At 37.6% G+C, this 9,022-nt stretch overlaps 1 protein-coding gene across 2 annotated transcripts in view; it reads left to right on the top strand.

The window, feature by feature from the left end:
- The first annotated feature begins 555 nt into the window (after window positions 1–555).
- The window catches only part of LOC115218562 (melatonin receptor type 1B-like), a 29,418-nt gene continuing 20,951 nt past the window's right edge, over window positions 556–9,022 (top strand). Inside the window, exons 1-2 of one of the 2 annotated variants that reach the window (XM_036508153.1) lie at window positions 556–722; window positions 1,956–2,071. The gene's annotated coding sequence lies outside the window, so the exon portion shown is untranslated. Of the gene's footprint in view, window positions 723–1,396; window positions 1,418–1,955; window positions 2,072–9,022 lie in introns of those variants that run through there. The other variant, XM_029788450.2, reaches the window with a different exon arrangement.

Here is a 9,022-nt window from a genome sequence, read left to right as displayed (position 1 = left end):
TACATGTGTGCATGTGTGTGTATGTGTGTGTGTACACAACACAGAGGGAGGACAATATATACTCATGCTCTGATATCTAATTATAGCTCCTAGAAACATTGATTGCCTATTGCTGTCCCTCTTCATCGAGACTAATGTTATGTGCCTCGCTATAAACGTGTTCTTACTGTTGTTGTTGCTATTGTTGTTGTTGTTGCTGCTGCTGCTGTTGTTGCTGTTGTTGTTTTGATTGTTGTGCTTTGTTTCTTTTCTTGGAGAATGTCGTCACATAATAACTAAGGTAGAATTTTTCTAGCCACGTTGACTGCTTCCTTGCTCTCTAACACCTCATGCAAACACAGCAATACCAACGACAACAACAACAACAACAATAATAAATAACAAAAACATATACACACATACTCATTTCATGCATTTAATTTTATCTTTACACTATTAACTTTCTCCTTTTTTTTTATTTTCTTCTAATCTTTGACTCACCTCATCCAAAATTCCTTTGGAGAGTACCAGTAACGCTACTACTACTACTACTACTAAAATCGGCAATAATATCAACAGCTACAGCAATAACCAAGACGTTAAAAATAGTATAGCTTGTATTTGGTGACTTAACAGGCATTGCGTCAGTGTAAAGAATGAATTTCAGTTTTGTTTTAAAGTCTGTAATTGTGGATTATGAAATAAGAGGCTAAAAACAAGCAGGAAAGTATAGAACTTTGACAGTACGTTCATATATTTGCAAAAAAAAAAAAAAAAGAAAGAAAAAAAAGAAAAGAATTATTTAATTATTTTATTTTGATTTTGTCACGGCTTCGAAACCAAAACTCAAAGAGGAAATTCTTAACAAACATATAAACATATAAACAAAAATCTAGCGAAAGAAAACTTCATAAGCTTCGCAATATTTTCATATTTACACAACGACTGAGAAAAAAATAGTTCTGTTATGATAGCATCAGGCAGTGAGAGTTTAGAAATTGCATAAGGATTTTAAAATTTTATTTCAAAGAAAGCGGTGTATAAATTATTGTTGCGTATTTTCAACGATTTTTCAACGATTTTTAATGTTGATGGGCGAGACAGAAATTGAACTGGGCGAAGTATGGTATTGAAACAACAGAAATATTATTGATATCTCTACAATGAATAAATAAAGACAACAGCAAAACATTTAAAAATGTGATTATATATATATATATATGTATATATATATATATATATATATGTGTATCTTGGTATTCTGTTTTTGTTTGAAATAATGAGTGTCGTTCAATGGATGTATTTTGTGACCGAAATGCAACTGACTGATTGACGGAACCTCAGTATTATATGGATTGCTTATTTCATCAATATTCACAATTTTATTGGAAACTATAAAATGTCCAGCCTGGTAGGATTCGAACATGCCCATAATTAGGTTATCAAGGTTGATGATGTATTTAAAATGATAGCCCCGGCATTTTAGTCTCTCGGTCATTGACACTGCATTCCGTTATAATTGATTTAGTTAACTACCATTTGGACCAGACTAGAACATTTGGCCAATAAGATACAGTCGATTAATTCGGTCTCTTTATATAACGACATCTTAACTATGTCCATCTACTGGAGATTAAAAATAAACGTTGACCAGGGAAAGGTTTGAGCTGAAAACGTAAAGAAATGTTATCAAATATTGCAAGGAATTTGATCCGAAATTCTACACTTTTAAAATCGAATGCGATAAAAAGGAAAGGAAAACATGCTATTCTTTCTCACAAAGGAATGTTTGCAAAATTCTAGTTTAATGTTAAAGAAAAGCGTTAGTCGAATATAAAAATAACTCCATGGAATAATTATACACTTATTCTACTGACATTAATATACATTTTTTTTATAAATCAGTACTCTGTTTATATTTATGATGAATATATTCCAAAAGAAATGCCTCAAATTTTGTTTTGTTTTGCAAACAGACGAAGACAATACAAATGATTTATAAAGAACTTCCCGGATATTGGATAAAAATATATTATTTTAGAAGGAGGAGAGCATCACACAACCTTTATCGGAACGGAAAACTGTCCATAAAGTAAGAGAAATTTTGTTATACATTCAACCACTAAAACTCACCAATCATATACGCACACATAAATTGGATGCACTCATAAACAGACACATGTATCCACCCGCTCGCACACGGTCATACACATATAAACACACATATACGCACATATATCATATTTCATTTTTACTGCATGTATATGTCTTTTGCGAGTATCGAGATGTGAATTTTATAATACAGCTTGTTCGATAATGTTATTTTTTCTCCTTTTGTCTTTTTTAACTACTGATAACTTACTCAAGATACTTTAAGTTGCATCATGTATATATATATATATATATATATATATATATATATATATATATATATATATATATATATAAATAAATATTAAAATTACTAAGTCTCTCTAAAGGAGATTACGGCAGCGTTACTGGATATTAATAGTTATCGCCATACTAATATGGCAGTCTATAAATATAAGACTAAAGCTGTCGCTGATTAGCTCCAAGATTCCATCGCCTCTAGCTAGCTATATGACACACGAACCTGCGTCCATTACAACCTTATATATATATATGTAGGAAGATAGATATATATATATAGGTAGATAGATATGTGTGTGTGCGTGCGTATGTGTCTTGCAATCGGACACTGACTTAACTGGCAGAAACTGCGAAGTCACTATCAATAATATTTTTGCTGAAGAATAATAAATTCATACTCTACAGAAGTAGAGAGTACCCATCAGATTAATGCAAAACAGTTATTATTGTTGATCATTAAAAGAAACACAAACACACACACACTGGCCAGATTGGAGCAATCTCAAGTATAATCAGCCGAAATCGCGAGGATATTCTGGTGCTTGACTGAAGAAAGAAAACTTGAATGGCCCGTCCTTGTTTTCATTGTATCGTCTATCTGGATGTTTTGTTGTCCCATTTTTGTATCACCTAGCTGTCCGGATGTTTTGCGTTCTTCTCCCATTTTGCATTATATATATATATATATATATATATATATATATATATATATATATATATATATATATATGTATGTGTGTGTGTGTGTGTGTGTGTGTGTGTATACGCGCTTAAATATCTGTGTACGCATGCATAAATGCTTGTTTTTAGCCCTTTAACCTTTTACGTGTTTCAGTCATTTGACTGTGGCCATACTGGAGCATCGCCTTTAGTCGGAGAAATTGACCCCAGGACTTATTCTTTGCAAGCCTAGTATTTATTCTATCGGTTTTCTTTTGCCAAACCGATAAGTTTCGAGGATATAAACACACCAACATCGGTTGTGAAGCGATGGTGGCCTGACAAACACAGACAAAGACACACACACATAAATATATATATATATATACACGACGGGCTTCTTTCAGTTTCCGTTTACCAAATCCACTCACAAGGCTTCGGTCAGCCCGAGGCTATAGTAGCCTCTTGCACAAGGTGCCACGCAGTGGGACTGAACCCGGAACCATGCTGCTGGAAAGCAAGCTTCTTACCATAGAGCTATGCCTGCGCCTATATACTTTTCTACTCTAGGCACAAGACCAGAAATTTTGTGGGAGGGACCAGCCGATTAGATCAACACCAGTATCGACTCCGAAAGGATGAAATGCAAAGTCGACCTCGGCGGAATTTAAACTTAGAACTTAGAGGTAGACGAAATACCTATTTCTTTATTACCCACAAGGGGCTAAACACAGAGGGGACAAACAAGGACAGACATAGGTATTAAGTCGATTACATCGACCCCAGTGCGTAACTGGTACTTAATTTATCGACCCCGAAAGGATGAAAGGCAAAGTCGACCTCGGCGGAATTTGAACTCACAACGTAACGCAGACGAAATACCGCTAAGTATTTCGCCCGAAGTGATAATGTTTCTTATTTCTTTATTGCCCAGAAAGGGCTACATACAGAGGGGACAAACAAGGACAGACAAACGGATTAAGTCGATTACATCGACCCCAATGCGTAACTGGTACTTAATTTATCGACCCCGAAAGGATGAAAGGCAAAGTCAACCTCGGCGGAATTTGAACTCAGAACGTAAAGACAGACGAAATAGCGCTAAGCATTTCGCCCGGCGTTCTAACGTTTGTGCCAGCTCGCCGCCTTCGCCTGCGCCTATACGCACACTTACATACGTATTGTAATTGTTATTACAATACCATTCCATCACCAGCTCTGGTACTAATACAATTACTACAAGTAGTAGTAAGGTAAGCAGATTGTTTCTCTATCTTAATTTTCTGTATCTGGACAAAGGCTCGGTGCCCATGGGTCTCACAACTCCCGCTCACCGAAGCCGGTGAGATTGATGTCACTACTCTTCTTCCATGTTCTTTTTGAACGTTTGCAAGTTTGGGATCTTTTCGGTTTGAACGGCAGTTTTTTCTAGCGGTGTCATATGAAATTGTCACCCATAATTATGACCCTAGTATCGATCTATTGCATTTCAATCTCTTTTAGGGTTTAGGGTTAGTTATGGTTGGTTAGGGTTAGGGGTGGGGAGAAGGATATCTTTTTTTCTTTACAAATGTAAATAAACCCAATCTGTTTCTTAAACGAGGGACATATTCATACGGCACAGAATGTTTTTTTTTACCTCAATAGACATCAGTGATTTGTTGAAATTGCAGAAATTGAAGAAAAAAAAACAACAAATATCTTACAAACTATAGAATTTTCTCAATAAAGCCAAGAGAAAAAGATGTTTTATAAATACATTCTACCAGTATACGAAGTTTAAAATTTTTTAGTTACCTAGAAATTATGTTAAAAACTGCCGTTCAAACCGAAAAGATCCCAAGTTTGTACTTGTGAGAAAGATACGAACTGGGAAGAAGTACGAGAGTGGCGACGTTCAACGACAGAGAGACGTAGTTTGACCAGTCCGGGGCCTGGCCGGTGTTTGATATCATAAGCGACAATGTGAGGAAGAGAGACGAATGTGACAGGAGTCCAATCGCCTCCAAGGAGCAGAAGCCATTATAGCAACGGTGGAAAAGATAGAGGTAACCCATTTCTGGGGGCAGTCGAAGATGTTTTATTTCACGATCATATCGCATTTATATATTCCATATTTGGTTTCATTCAACGGTCTTCTCTTGAAATATTATTTATGTCCGTAAAGTTGCCATAGCATTAAATTGTTTGGATGTCGAGTGAACATTTAAATGTGTAATGGATTATGTTACTTCCGGCAGTGATTCTTAGATTTAACCTTTAACCGTTTTAGAAGAGTAAATGATTGAGTTGAGATAATTAAACTAATTATTTATGGGGATGGTACAATGTTATTTCCACTTCCTTGTTGGCACAATTCGCTGTTTAAATCACTTCCATACGGAAATTCATACAGGAACAATTATTCTATTCCTTAGTATTTAATGTATATTTGACTTCAACAGGTTTGGCTTTTATTTTCCGTTACAGCCACGTATATCCGTACACCAAGCAAAATATGTACGTACGTGTGTTAATTACGTTTGAGATTAAGAAAGAGAGATGTATGCAGCTAAACACTCGTATATCCACACACATGCAAGCACTCACAGAAAGATTCACGAAATGGTGATTATCTTTACATCGAAACATATTCACACATCTGCATATCTTCCCTACAGCTTAAATAACCCAATACCTCTCCGATCGGAAGGTTTACTTGCTCTGTGGTTACTTTCGTGATACAGTCTAGGATGTATGCGTGCGTGTGCATTATTTTAAGCAGAAGAAATCATTATTATTAACAAAACAGTAATAACAAGATAAGATATAGGCGTAGGAGTGGCTGTGTGGTAAGTAGCTTGCTTGTGAACCACATGTTTCCGAGTTCAGTCCCACTGCGTGGCACCTTAGGCAAGTGTCTTCTACTATAGCCTTGGGCCGACCAAAGCCTTGTGAGTGGATTTGGTAGACGGAAACTGAAAGAAGCCGGTCGTATATATATATATATATTTATGTGTGTGTTTGTGTGTCTGTGTTTTTTGCCCCCAACATTGCTTGACAACCGATGCTGGTGTGTTTACGTCCCCGTAACTTAGCGGTTCGGCAAAAGAGACCAATAGAATAATTACTAGGCTTACAAAGAATAAGTCCTGGGGTTGATTTGCTCGACTAAAGGCAGTGCTCCAGCATGACCGCAGTCAAAATGACTGAAACAAGTAAAAGAGTAAAAAGAGTAATATCCTTATTTTACGCAGACAGTCTATCTTAGGTCCTAGAAGTAAAATGCCTACAAGGAGTGCGGGAAAGAAGTTGGAAACATACAGGAGACTCGCTTCATTTCAGTAGGATTTGAACTCAGACCTCAAAACAACGAAAGTAAATGAGCGGCATTCTCAAATGCTTGCCAAGTCATCGTCATCCTATATATGACCAATATGGAATTTTACATTTCTTAATGGCATCGTCAAAAGTGGAAAAGTTATACCTAGGTCACTTTCCTGACCCAAGGGCTTGCAACATAGTGGACATCACTAAAGGTACCCTCGAACTGGATAGTGGTGTTAAACTGGGTGACGAATAATCTCTGTCACCTTTGAACCAGTAACAGTTATGTTAATTGCACTGTACACATACGGCAGACTCGACTGTAAATATGTTAGTTGCTGTTGTGTACGTTTCAGGAGAACAACTCTTCCCTTTTACGGCGAAAATGTGTTCATAACACATTCACTACATTGGTACAAGGGATTCTGTGATATGGGTGTTTCGGCATGTCGTATACCATTAGCCAGAAGCATCCGAACCTTTGCGCCTAAACAATCTAGTGGTTTTGTTTATAATTTCAGTGAACAAGCTTTTTTTCTAATCAGTGCTTGTATCTACCGACCGATATAAAATCGTTATTTGCGCAGTGAGCAGCAAGATCTGAAATGTTTCTTTGTTTTATCGATTAGCAGATATCAGTACTATTTTGTTTGAGTTTTTCTTTTAAACAAAAAAACACTTATTTTTATTGTAAATATATTTCTTTATTGCCCACAAGGGGGCTAAACATAGAGGGGACAAACAAGGACAACGTGATTAAGTCAATTACATCGACCCCAGTGCGTAACTGGTACTTTATTTATCGAACCCGAAAGGATGAAAGGCAAAGTCGACCACGGCGGAATTTGAACTCAGAACGTAGCAACAGACGAAATACCTATTTCTTTACTACCCACAAGGGGCTAAACACAGAGGGGACAAACAAGGACAGACAAACAGATTAAGTCGGTTACATCGACCCCAGTGCGTAACTGGTACTTATTTAATCGATCCCAAAAGGATGAAAGGCAGAGTCGACCTCGGCGGAATTTGAACTCAGAACGTAGCGGCAGACGAAATACCGCTAAGCATTTCGCCCGGCGCGCTAACGTTTCTGCCAGCTCGTTGTCATTACTGCCAACGACAAACAGCTAGACAGTTTGAAGCTTATTGTCCTTGGACTACGTTTGATAGTCGCCATCGTGAGCTTCTTGATTGTAGCTTGTCACGGTGAGTTGCAGCCGCCGGTGTCCATTGTTTTTGTGTTTTGACAGCGGTCTAGCATACTTCTGATTCTGCTACTGTCTGGTGACAGCCTTGTGTTGTGTCCGTTTTGCTGTCAGCTGTCTGGTTGTAGCGGCTAAAATACGCTGAATATTTTGTGATGGTCTTGGTTTTTTAAAAAAAATGCACCAAAGATGAAATTGTTGTTAGATCCGGTTCCACACGTAATCTTCAATAGTTAGACTTTTTGGTAATTTTGCTTATATCTTAGCGAATTGCGACCGAATTCTTAAGTTTTGTGGGCGGTTTTGCATCGGATATAGTGATCTGGGTTCGATTCTAAATTTTGCGATTGCTAAATATTTCTACTACAGCACTGATAAGCAAACACCAGTGTCCCAGAATCCTTTGCACCAGTGAGTCGTGTATGTTACGAACTTACTGTCGTTGTAAAGGTTTCTTTTATAACGTACACAACAGCGACGAGCGGATCATATTAGGAATAACAATGTAAACCAACATTAAGATATATATAATTATCTTACATATATCTTATCACGTGATCACGTGACCGACCAGGCCATCAGATGTTGCTACACATCGCTGGTCACAATGCGCTTCGCATTGTTTAGCCTTCAAATGACGCCACCCCGCTGGCTAAGCGAGCAGGCCAACAGAAGAAAGAGTGAGAGAAAAGTGTGGTGAAAGAGTACAGCAGGGACCACCACTACACCCTACCGGGTTTTCGCTCAATAAACACTCACAAGGCCCGGTCTGGGAATCGAAACCGCGATCCTACGACCGCAAGTCCGCTGCCCCAAACACTGAGCCATTGCGCCTCCACACATATATCTTATATAAGGTAATATATAAGATATATGCAAGTTCATGTCTTTTTGTATATTATCTAGGTACCTAGGCGGCTAAAGATAAGGTGGAATAATTATCATGCTAACTGAGCTTATTAAGGCAGAAACGCGTGTCCCCGACTGTCATCTTATCTCTAGACAATAAAATGTTCTTTTGCTGAATGACATGTGAGCTTCAGAGAATTTTTGATAGTTATTGTCTCACTTTCTCGTATGAATCTGTTCTAAATTGCTATTTAGCAACTGTGTCACATTCTCTAGTGGGAGAAACAATGGTAGTAAATCGAGAATTTTTTACAGTGTGTATAATACACCTGTATTTGTCTATATTGTTGAAATACATACCACTGTGGAGTACAGGTCTTCTTGAGTACAGCAAGGTGCCACACATCTCACCTGAAAGGTTCATTGTCCTGAAGTAATTCTTCATTGAGGTATTTCTTTGCTCATACTTGGTTAAAATCGTGTGTGTGTGCGTGCGTGTGTGTGTGTGAGAGAGAGAGAGGGAGAGAGAATGTCCTATCGAATATGTGCACATATACGCCCATATATGATGGGCTTCCGTATAGTTTCCATCACGTGAGTTTCATACGCAAGGTATTTGTCCACTCGGA

This window comes from Octopus sinensis, linkage group LG13, assembly GCF_006345805.1.
Source record: "Octopus sinensis linkage group LG13, ASM634580v1, whole genome shotgun sequence".
Lineage (NCBI taxonomy): Eukaryota > Metazoa > Mollusca > Cephalopoda > Octopoda > Octopodidae > Octopus > Octopus sinensis.
Note: the sequence above shows the minus strand (reverse complement) of the source record. Positions and strands in the feature narration are given on the sequence as shown.